General features: G+C 39.1%; 1 pseudogene; it reads left to right on the top strand.

Annotated features, from left to right (window-relative positions):
- Positions 1-12,028, top strand: part of LOC147428772 (uncharacterized) — a 65,246-nt pseudogene extending 53,218 nt beyond the window's left edge.
- The last annotated feature ends 455 nt before the right edge of the window (positions 12,029-12,483 follow it).

Raw genomic sequence — 12,483 nt, forward strand, 5'->3', positions numbered from 1 at the left:
AACACCAAGCTCTTCTAGCCCACCTAGGTCTTTCCAGGGAGCTCTGGTACCATATGATGGGTGTAAGCTATGGTGGGTGTCACCTTGGGCAAGCCATGGCGAGAAGAGGTTTGTAGAATGAGACTGAGAGAGGAGAGAGGCTCGACACGGAAGGAGAAAAAAGCTACATGCTATGTTTGTTAATTGATAAAAAAAAATTTGGTTTACAAAGGCTTAATATAAGGTGCCCATGCTATGCAAACTACTTCTCTTAACTACATGCCTTATGAGGCTTGTTCCCATGGGTTTGACAATCAATCACCAGGGCTTGAAACCGAACACCTGGCAGTTGCTTACCACTGAGTCGCACTGCAGGAAGATTCTGTTTAATAGTTTCTTCATCTTTGATTTTTACTGACCATTGTCTCGCACTTTAGGGAGGGGTTAGGTATTTTGAATCCTTCATTCTTGGCTATTGTTGACCATCGCATCGCACTGCAGAAAGATTGGATGTAATAGACTCCCCGTCTTTGGCTGTTGCTGACCACCGTGTCACACTGTAAGGAGACGTTAGGTATTTTAAATCCTTCATTCTTGGCTGTTGCTTTTGACCACCGTGTCGCACTACAAATTGATTGGGTTTAATAAATTCCTTGTCTCTGGCTGTTGTTGACCACTGTGTCACACTGCAAGGAGGGGTTAGGTATTTTAAATCCTTCATTTCTTGTTGTTGCTGACCACCACATCGCATTGCAGGTTGATTGGGTTTAATAGATTCCCCATCTTTGGTTGTTGCTGACCACCACGTCGCACTATAGGGAGGGGTTAGGTATTTTAAATCCTTCATCCCTGGCTGGTGCAGACTACCACATCGCACTGTAGGGAGATTGGCTTTAATAGATTCTTCATCTCTGGTTGTTACTGACCACCGCGTTGCACTGCAGGGAGGGGTTATGTATTTTTAGATCTTTCATTATTGGTTGTTGTTGACCATTGTGTCACATTGTACAAAGAGGTATCATACCATATAGTTGCTCATTTTCAAATGTTACCTTGTCATTGTGTTGCTTTGTAAAGAGGACTATTGTAATTTTAGAATTGTAAATAAGTATTTTAATTCATGATTTTTTTATATTTTTCTATTTGGAATCATATAAGTCAAAGTTATATTTATTCTAGATCTATCTTAATTTTATTTGCTTCTTGCATTTTCAGGCTTCAGCCATGGTATAGACAAAGTTCTTGCGTCAGCATCACAAAATCATTTGTGATGCTCTTATTTTATCTCTCTATGGAGTTTCAGATGATCATTTGCATCGGGCATTGATCCACTCCAAGCAAATTTTGATGATTTTGTGATTGAACTTGTGGAGCAGTGATGTCTAAAATTGTGTAGTGCATTTCTTGTTTCATTTGACCTAGCTATGCGCACTATTGGAGTTATGCACAACACAATAAAGGAATTATTGGGCCAAGTCATTGAAGCTTTGGAAGTATGGTTTATCCAAGAAACAAAGACAAACCTGGAATGAGAGAGCAAATGCAGCTTGTGTCATACCTACATTCAAAGTTGAAGAGCAAGGATAGAGCTTAAGGCTCTTCTAAACGTCCTAGGACCAAAGAGGATGTGCCTTCTCCTTCAGGTGCCAAGCCCTCAACTGTACACGTCGACGATACTACATGTCCTAAACTTACTTGGGGACCATTCTACCTTTCACTTGCAAGTGCCACAACTAGGTAAAGGATGTTTTGCAAATGTTAAACAAGTTTCAGTGGGGCCATCCCCTCTTCAAAGATCCTGTCTATGTGGGAATGATCTTCAAAGACCAGATAGGAAGCAAGACGATGTTACAAATAATGCTAGAGGAAGCAGAAACTACTACTCTCCAACAATGTAGCATGATATTTCCACATGCTCTTGTTCCTTATAGCAAAAGGCCCATGCTGATCTTCAAGATTTGGAATGGAGGTCATGTTGAGCAGTGGATTCAAGCCTACCATTATGAAGGAAGCAAACCTACAATAAGAGAGTTTCAATACACATCTAGATTTTTACAATAGTTCATAGACAACATTTGTTGATCTACAACACTCTTTACAGACCATGAAATTTGTGCATAGTCACGATTCATTCACAACGACCTACACACTAGGAATATTCTACTACATTTTGACGATCGACGAGTGTATGATGGGATCTTTGACTGGCTACAAATTACACCATCGAACACTTTGGCAACATTTCCCAAGCTCCTGAATCTCAGTCCTCAAACTAGAGCTCAATTAGAGCAAGATTATTCATGGACTGCCCCTGAAAATATCAGCACCAATCCTCCTCCTTTCACCATAGCGACAGATGTATATCTGTCATATATTTTTAAGCGCTTGGTTGCGTGTATTCTAGAGCCCCTTGAGGTCCCCAAATGCAAAAATTTTCATAATGTTTGAATGGAGCCCATAATGTTGGCTACCATGTTGTAGTCGATTCTAGATTGAGGTCTGGTGATGATTAAACAAGCAATAATATTTTTTGCCGTTGATCGTGTGCATTATTTGGTGTTATTTCATACTAGATCTTTGAACTTATTTTCAACTAAGTCTTTAGATTTCTTCAAGTTTGGGTTTTGAAGTATTTCAAGTTGGATTAATAAAATACTTCAAACTATCTCTCTTTTTTTAATACATATAAACTTCGCTTATTAAAGTTTATTGTTTTGCAATTCAAATATGGAAGATATTGCTCCCGACCAGAATGCATAGCAACCTGATGATCCTTTGCTTAATCACGCATTGTCACAACAAATTTACAAAGAAGAAAGAAATCTGGGTGGCTCAAGGGGATCTTACAGCTTTGGATGTGTCCCAAGAGGACGAATCAGAACTTCAAGGGAAGCCACTGAATTATAGGCAATGCAGGCAGTTGTGCCAAAATCATTTCGTACAAAATACATTCTTTTGAGTTAGTGGAGATGCTAAGGCATCTTCTCCCTTAAAAGTTTCAGATTTGCAACACATTGTACTCGCAAGCAATAAGCTTTCAAGGTTTATCCAAGTATATAGACCACCACCAAATAATAGTCAAGTGGCAATTTACTTTGTGCAACAATGCTATTGTTATTATGTATTGCGGCTCAAAGTAGATTGGAATGACTGCTACACTACAAGAGGCATCCGCAAAGGACATTTGATCGAGAAAATTCATACCCAAGAGGCCAATCAATAAGACCCTCCTTGTAGATGTAGCAGGCAGGAATAGTTCATTAGGAATTACCAGCAATAAATTTTAGGAGTATTCGACGGGTAGTACAACTACAGTTGTTACTGTAATAACTCTGTACAATCCTATAAATAGGATCCATTACACATTCTACGAGGTTGGTTGCAGGTTGGTTGTCATGTACTGTTGTTAGCCTCTGTACTTATCTTTGAAGTTCTTGTATTAATCCTAGGAACCTTTTGGGCCTAGAGCCAGTTCTACTTTAATGCTTAGCTTGTACTTTCTATATTATGCATACTAATTTGAATATACATAATCAGTTCCAGTGTTCCAGTCTTCAGTCTTTCCAGTTCAGTACTCTGTCTTAGTTTAGTTCTCTGTTCCAATTTTGTACTTTTATTCTAGTTGTTTGATCTGATATGCACCATTTGAATTCTCTGAACTCACAACTAGCTTTGAACTCCAACACTGGAATAGCTATCTAAAGGGACCAGCTCATTCCATTTTGGCAATCACGATGGCTAGAGATGAAGTGATCTTTGACCAGCGAACTCTCTCCCTGTTGGTGTTCTAAGCTATTGTCATGCCTCCTAGAATTACGCGTGGCCAAAAGCCAGTGACCAGGTTTTGTGGCAAAGCAAAGTGGGTCACTACCATTTTTGAAGAATCAGAGCAAGGCTCTGACATAGAATAGGAGCTTGGGAGTGAAACTGACACTCCTCTCAACGAGCATGGTACTGTTGAAGAGGCAAGGGACTCTCAACACTCCAGTCATTCCAGGCGACAAATGCTAAACATGAGCAACGCCAAACCAGGTCTCAGGGGTCTAGGTCGACAAATAAGCACACCAAAAGTAAGGGCACCAAGGGAACTCACCACAGAATAGAGAAGAAGCTAGAAATAGATACTGGTATTGGTACTAAGTCTGAGACTTAGAATGATAGTCACTAGGAAACTCATACTGATCATTATCATAAACCGGAATCCAAACACCATCATCATACTTTGAAAACCAAAATTAATAGAGAAGCTATTGTCAATACCTCATTGAAAATCTCATTTCCATTCCTTAAAGGAGGTAAGAAAGATGATCCAGATGTTCATATCCAAGCTTTTGAATAGTATGCTAATCTGAAGTACATTGACGAGGATGAGCGGGGGGAATATTTTTCCCAAACGCTAAAAGAGGCAGCTAGAGCCCAAGTCATACAACAGATTACCAAAAGTTTTTAGACTAGAGTATTCAGACAATAGAGGGGATGAGAATATACTCTATGAGTTGGATCAGGTTAAACAAGAAAAAGTTCCTATCAGAAGCTATGTGGAGAAAATCAAGGAGTTGACCATACAATTGTAAGAATCGGCTTCTAAAAAGAGAATGAGAGCATGGTTCTTGAATGGCTTTCGTAGTAAGAAACTCAAAGTACCTACACCAACAAAGAAACTCAATGATTTGGTGAAGAGGGCCCTCAAATTAGAGCAACAAGCCAAGAAAGAGAAAGAACACAAGAAGAGAAGATCTAGTAGCAGTGGTTCCTCAACTGAGAATTCAAATTCTAGTAACAGCTCCAGTACATCTAATAGTGTTCAGATGAGAAAAGCAAGGGTAAAGGAAAAGAAAGTATCTTGGTCGTGCAAAATTGAAGAAATGTCCATACAGATTGTTGGGATCTTGCCTAGATCAGACCTTTCATCAGAAAGATAGAAACCTGGTGCTCCAAATGCAAATCTAGAGATCACATCTCGAATGAATATACACAATGCACTTATTGTAAGGCTTATGACCATCTTTGGAATAATTGTGCCATTTGGATTCATCACTTCAAGAAAGGCAAAGACCTATCCTTGATAGCATTAACCAACATAGAACCAGTAAAAACGTAAGGAGCCACTGAGTCCAAAGCAAAAAAACTAGGCACCAGTGGAACTGGTAATAGCCGAGGCAGATACCCAGGGGGAACTGGCTGAGGTAGAGGGTATGGGAATTTTTAGCGCATAATTTTTGACTGCTACAATTGTGGAAAGTATGGGCATTTTGCAGCTCAATGCTTGGATGCAGTAAACAATGAAGCACTCGATGTGAAGTTACCAGAACCAGTGTTGGTTTGGATAGTTACTAGAAGCAAAGGATTAATCATCGAAGAAATTCCAAATGAGCTCCAGCAGCGAGTAAGCTGGTAGCCAAGATTATAGAGAATTTGGCTAAAAAGCTACCAGAACAACCAGAGTTCTCTGAGGCTTGCACCATCCAAAAGATCCCAGCCCAATTTTTTGAAGAGGGATAGACAAAGAACTCAGCATCTGGAATTGAAGAATCTAAGATTGCTGCAGTATAAGATCTGGTGGAAGAAGTCAGGCAAGTCAGACTAGACTTGGCTGAGACTAACGCAATTGAACTGGTGAAGGAGTAGTGCATATCCCAATGTCAACAAGTGAAAGAAGTCAGGCAAGTCAGACCAAACTTGGCCGAGACTGAAGAAACTAAGTTGGTGAAGGATCATTGTTTATCCCAGTGTCAACGACCAGCTCAAAGAAAGGAGGTTAATGAAACTAAGAGTTTAGTCACAAATCCTCTAGTTCTGAGAACTTTCTGGGCAACAGAGAGATGAAAATTTTGTGAAGGTCTGTGTATACATCCAGAAGTTGACAGTGGAGCTGGATGATATCAGACAAATTTTACCAAAAGCTGCAAAGTTCATTAGATAGAAAAGGAAAGATGAAGTTGAAGCAAAAGAAATAGACGTCTCAACATCAGAGATGATGAAGTACCAGCCATTCATGTTGATTATAAATTGAGAAAACAATGGGAATCTTTATCTGGTGTTATTTTGGATGGAGGTGCCAGAGTCAACATACTGGGAGAACATCTCTGATTTGAAGCCATCACCATTCAAAGTGAGAATGGCATACCAGAGGGTAGTACAAGCTACTTGTCTGATAAAAAATATGCAAATACATGTAGGTAAGGAAAAATTCAAAACCAGCTTTCTTATGTTAGATTTCCAAGGAGCATATGGAATGCTACTGGGATGAACCTGGCTCAAAACTGCAGGAGCAATTCATGATTATGAAAATCAGACGGTCACTATGAGAGCTAGTAGACGAATTCAGATCTAAAGTGATAATACCAGAAGCTAGAAAAAAGCCTTCAGACTTGAAGAATTATGCAAGAAGTACAATGCTAGGAAAATAGAGAGAATTCTTGCAACAATGAATATATTTCCATTAGCAAAGATTGAAGCGAATGCAGTGTTAATGGATAAGATGCAAGGTGACAAACAGAAGAGACAGTTCTTAGACCAATTCACTGAACTGCATGCTGGAGAAAGGACAGTCCAATTTAGATGGTCGGTCAATGAACCAATCTGAATTTGTACCGAACAAATTTGATTTCAGATCATCTACAGACACTAGTCAAGAAGGCACTGAGATGGAATTGAAGGTACTGAAGTCCAAGGGGAAACTCTGGACTTAGAATATCCATTCAAAGATTATGTAGCTAAAATTTGTACTGAAAAGGAAGCAGATTCATTAGCCAAATGAAATGGAGGTGGTCCAAATTGGTTACTTCTAGATGACCAAGAAGTAGAAGAATGGAACCTTGGTTCATAAGACAGACCCCAAATGATAAAAATTAACAAACACCTAAACTTAGAGGTGAAGCAGAAAGCAAAGGCTCTTTTCCAGAAGTATAAAGATGTGTTTTCTTGGGAGCACACTGATTTAAAAGGTGTAGATCTAGAGGTTTTTCAGCATCGAATACCATTGGAACCAGATGCCAGACCGGTATGGATGCAGTGGTACAGAATGAATCCTAATTATGCCAAGAAAGTCAATGAGGAGACAGAAAATTTGCTTAAAGCAGGATTCATTATTGAAGTGGACATTTGTGACTGGTTATTTTCGATAGTGGTGGTTCTAAAGAAGAATGGGAAGTTGAGGGGTTGTGTGGACTACAAAATCTAAATGCTCAGAATATTAAAAATTATGTTCCCATTACCATGCACATATATATTTTTGGATGAAATCGTAGGCCATGAAATGTACAGCTCTATGGATGGATATAATGGCTATAACCAATTAAAGATAGAGCCAAGACCACATTTATTACTGAATGGGGAGATTTAATGTATATAGTAATGCCATTTGGTCTGTGCAATGCTCCAACAACATTTCAACGCTGTATGATGGAAATATTCAGTGAATTCCTACACAAGTTTCTAGCCATCTTCATGGATGATTCTAGAGTATTTTCTAAGGAAGAGATGCATTTATTATTCCTAGAAATGGTCTTTGAAAGGTGCAAGGAAAAAAGAATTTTCTTAAATCCATTCAAGTCAGTCTTCATGGTCTAAAAAGGTCATCTTCTAGGACATATTATGTCCCGAAATGGTATTGAGATGGCCAATGATAAGGTGAAATGTGTCCAACAAGCTAAGGTACCCAAAATTGTGTCTAAATTAAGTTCATTATTGGGCTATATCAACTTATACAAAAGGTTCATTCATATGTTTGGAACCAAAGCCCTACCTTCATATGAGCTCACTAAGAATAGAAATAAGTTTATTTGGACCAATGAGCATGAGGAAAGTTTCCAGTGTCTGAAAAATGCAATTATCAGCAAACCCAAGTCCTTCAACACCCGAACTGGGATGTTATTTTTCATGTCCATGTGGATGCTTTGGGACTAGCAATGGGAGCTATACTGGCCCAACCAGATGGAAAGGCCAACTACCCAGTTTACTTTTCCAGTCGTAGGTTCAGATTGATGAACAAGGATACACCACTATGAAAAGAGAAGCATTGGGAATGGTGTTTAGTGCAATTAAGTTTAGGCACTATCTACTGGGGAAACTATTTCATTTTTATGTGGATCATCAGGCATTATTGTTTTTGATCAAAAATGTCATTATTCAAGGCAAATTGATTCGTTGGATGATGTTCTTGATGGAATTTGAATGTTGCGTTTTCCACAAACCCGGTAAGGCACATTATGGCAGTGACTTTCTGTCCAGAAGCATTGAAGCTTATTATGAGATATCCTTGAGAGATGAGACAGAGGATGCTGAGTTATTCAAAGCTTTAGTTGAAGAAAATACAAATCCATAATGGCAAGAAGTATATGAGTTTCTTTAGAAAGGGGGATTCCCAGACACTTGGTCTCAGAATCAAAAGAAGACATTGATTGTCAAAAGTTTGAAGTTTACTCTTATTAGAGGTTTATTGTATAGTTTGGGTGTGGATGGTGTTCTCCAAATATGTGTACCAATGGATGATAGAATGCAGGGCATTAACTGAAGCTCATAGTGGTGATTTCGGAGGTCATTTTTCTACTGGTATAAGAAGATATTGCAAGCGGGACTATGGTGGCAAAATATGATAGCTAATGTCAGGGCATTTTGAAAAAGTTGTGATGCATGCCAAAGAATGGGTAGACCTACATCAGCAGATATGACTCCTCTCACTCCAGTACAACCTTTGGGGGTATTTATGAAATGGGGTCTAGATTTTATTGGGCCATTTAAGGAAGTCACTCCCAACAAAAATCAACACATTTCAATGGCTACCTGTTATGTTAGCAAATGGGTGGAGGCCAAGGCTCCTCCATATAATACTCCTAAACTTACTGTTGTTTTCATTTTTAAAAATATCATCTATGGGTATGGTTGTCCTATCAAAATTGTATCTGACCAAGGTACACATTTCATTAATGATACTATGGAGATATTGATGGACATGCTTTCATTCAAACATAGAAAATCCACTTTATATTATCCCTGATGCAATGGTCAAGCAAAGAGTAGTAATAAAACCATTAAGAATATTTTGACAAAGATAGTTCATAAGGAGCCACACCAGTGGGATGCTAAACTTCAGACTGCTTTATGGGCATACCAAATAGCCTATAAGGTTACCACTAGAATGAGTCCACTGTTTTGAATATTATATGGAATAGAAGTAGTCGTGTCAATGGAGTTTAATATTCCCAGTCTCTGACTGGCAGTGGAGCATGGCATGGACTTCAATCACAATCTTCAGTAGAGATTGGAAGAACTGCTACAAATGGATGAGTTAAGGCACGGGCAATGATGGAACAAGAGGTGGTTCAGCAGTAAAGGAAGCACTGGCATGACATTAGAATCAAAGTCAGAGAATTTCACAGAGGAGATCTGGTTCTACTTTACCGGTCTAAACTGGGACAAAAAAAATCAAACCTCAAGATAGCCTAGTTTGGGCCATATGAAGTAGATTGGGTGTTATCCAATGGTACAGTCAGATTGCAAGGCCAGTCTGGATTACTGTTGCCTGGAGTGTATAATGGGGCCAAAATTAAGCTTTACTATTCCAGCAGTGAAGAAGTTCCAAAGAATGTTGGTACTGGTCCTTCTTAGACATCGGTACCAGTAGACCAATATGAACCAAAAATAGAGTCTTTGAATCTTTTTCATATTATGCTAGTAATAGCATCACTTCTAGAGCTAGTAGATATTCATGACCAGACATAGTCCAAGTCATCCTTAGGTAACGGTCCAAAGGGAATCAGTGATCAAATCATTAAGGGAATTATGTCAAAAACATCTGGCAAAAATGACCAATGCATGTGTGCCATGTCAAATCCGGTGCACATAAACCCAAAAACTGAAAGTAGTGGAGCTTTTATGGCATGGACCCATATAGCAATGAGATGTATAAGCGTTTTCACACTGAAGTCTCCTACACAATAATTTTTTGATGTTTCCCATTTGCCATTGCCAATCTTTGAGACTCCACAATATTACTTGCAAACTCATCGTCGTCCTCTACAACACCTTATCCTACCTTACCTGACACACCACCCTATGACTTTGAGAATACAAGTGAGTCTTCTTCCTCTCCACCACGTTCTGTGCAGACACAATGTGTGGGTAGACGAAAGATGTTAGAATGGATGCAAGAGAAAATGGATGAAGCTACAATAATGATCAACACTATCACAGACGCTCTGCCTTCCATTCAATTAGCAAGCTTCAAAAATATGTATTCACTGACCAAGCAGTAAAGCTCCTAGAGCTTTGGGATTTGCAGGTAGTGGTTGAAGCCACAAAACCCAATTTTGATGCAAAAATCGTTAAGTAGGTGCTAGATACATTTATTTTTTACCATGGTACTGCTATAGTTAATGGAGTCCAATTGCAAGTCACAAATGGTGAAATACCTTATGCTTTTTGAGTACCTCATGAGAAGCAACCCTATCTAGCTACACCGAAGCAAGTCTGTAAGGTATTGAAGGAAGATGAGCAGGAAAAAAAGAAGAGGAAAGCTCGTGGTCAAGGTGTTCTAGTAGCAACATTGGAATGCCCTTCAGTATATTGGCTTATTGTTGAAGCCATCATTCTAAAGAAAAATCCCACCTACTTCTTTGGAAAGCTCTTTGCCATGCTACTGGCAAAGATACTGCACCCTCATGCTCCTATCAATGTCATTCAATTTTTGGCTACTAGTGTGTTGGAGCAAACTGCCAAGCTAAAATCACAAAATCTGTTCAAAACTTGGTATGTTTGGTAATTTCTCTATTGGGCTCAAGGTCCAGATCCTCATCTGAAATTTAGACAAGCCTAGGCAACATCACCTAGTGCACCAACTAAAAAGGTTACAATATCTTTTGATGAGGAAGAACCAGACTAGGATACACATCCAGGCCAACAATTGGTTGTTGTGGGTTAGAAAAGAACTAATGAAGCTACTGAGACCAGTATCCCTAAAAAACCTAGGACCATTTTGGCTAAAATCTCTGAGGTATTGAAGGATTTGCACAAAAGATTTGGCAAACCAACATCTTCCACTATGCCTCCAGAAACCCAGTCTGCTGAGCAGTCAGTGCCAGTAGAGAAGACTAAAAAAGGAAAGGAGAAAGTATCTATCATTCCTCCGAGTCAGTAAAGTAGTGAGTCAGCTTTACCAGTAGTAAAGTGTGACCAGCTCCAACGTCTGTAGAAAAATCTTCTGAAGGGTAGGATGGTATTGCAAAAACCAGATAGAGCAGCCCTTCTATACTCGACTCCTATGTTGGTTTATGAGCCAAACAATTCTGATATAGCCACTATTACGGATGGATGCTCTGTTGCTGTTCAGACATCCTAGAATAATATTGTATACTCCCTTGGACAAATGATGGAAGCATCACTATCCAACACTGAATTAGAAAACCTCAAAGTAGAACTGGCCATAGCTAAAGATGAAACTCAGCAAGCTCAGAGGGAACTTACTGACCAAGCTCCTCACCATCGAGTTGAAGAAGCCTAGACAGATTGGACCATCAGGGCTCTGGAGACTAAGCTTCTTAGGTTGGAATCTGCAAAACAACTAATTTTTGAAGCAAAGGAAAAAGCCCAGACTAATGGTGACATATTTCAAAGTCTGCTAAGCATGAAGCAATCCATTTATAAAGAGCTACTCAAACTGCACACTCTATTAAAGTAGTCCGTACTGGAGAATTATATTTACCAAAATATTGCTCATATAATCAATCCTAAGGGTCACGCTACACTAAATCTTGAAGATCTTCAAGCAATGATTGACTTCATTTAGATTGATTTGCAGGACAAAGTACATGATTACAACACAACTCTGGTGAATCAAGCCATAACTGATTATATCAATACTCAAAATAATTTTGAAGAAGATTCTAATGAAGAGGAGGAGGAGGAAGATACATGGGACAATCCAGATAAACCCAATGACCATGATGATGATACTCCCCCTTCCCCACCATCAAGCTCAGGAGCTAGAGGGTTGGCTCCGGATGGGGGCAATGGTGCTAATAAAGCCAATACTAGTGTTGCTGAAGACTAGAATCAGATTGCTGCCCAGTAACATACTAATGGAACCCAGAAAAACACTACACTAGGGAACCAACAGGAACTACAACATCAGACAACACTAACTAGCAGAGATAAAGGTAAAGTTGTACTTTACCCTTCTGAGTCTGAAACCACTGATCAACATTCTCTACAATTGATTACACTCAATAAAAGATTAAGGCATCAAGCAGCGCCCATCACAAGAAGGTTTTGGAAGAGAAAACTATTTTCTCTAATTTAGAACGCTTCCAGATGCTCTATGTTGGGTCTAGGCAGATGGTACGTAAATGGAAATGAACCAGTTTCTATGATCAAGAAGTTTGTCAGCTACCCCTCATCCCAACAATATTCAACTGCTAGATAGAGTCCTTGAATGGACACTGACAATAGATGATAAGGCTATTAATCCATTTTTGCAAAGAAATTCAACAGTTGATTTGATATCCT

The sequence above is a fragment of the Adiantum capillus-veneris genome, chromosome 23, assembly GCF_014529385.1.
Source record: "Adiantum capillus-veneris isolate H3 chromosome 23, ASM1452938v2, whole genome shotgun sequence".
In the NCBI taxonomy this organism is placed as follows: Eukaryota; Viridiplantae; Streptophyta; class Polypodiopsida; order Polypodiales; family Pteridaceae; genus Adiantum; species Adiantum capillus-veneris.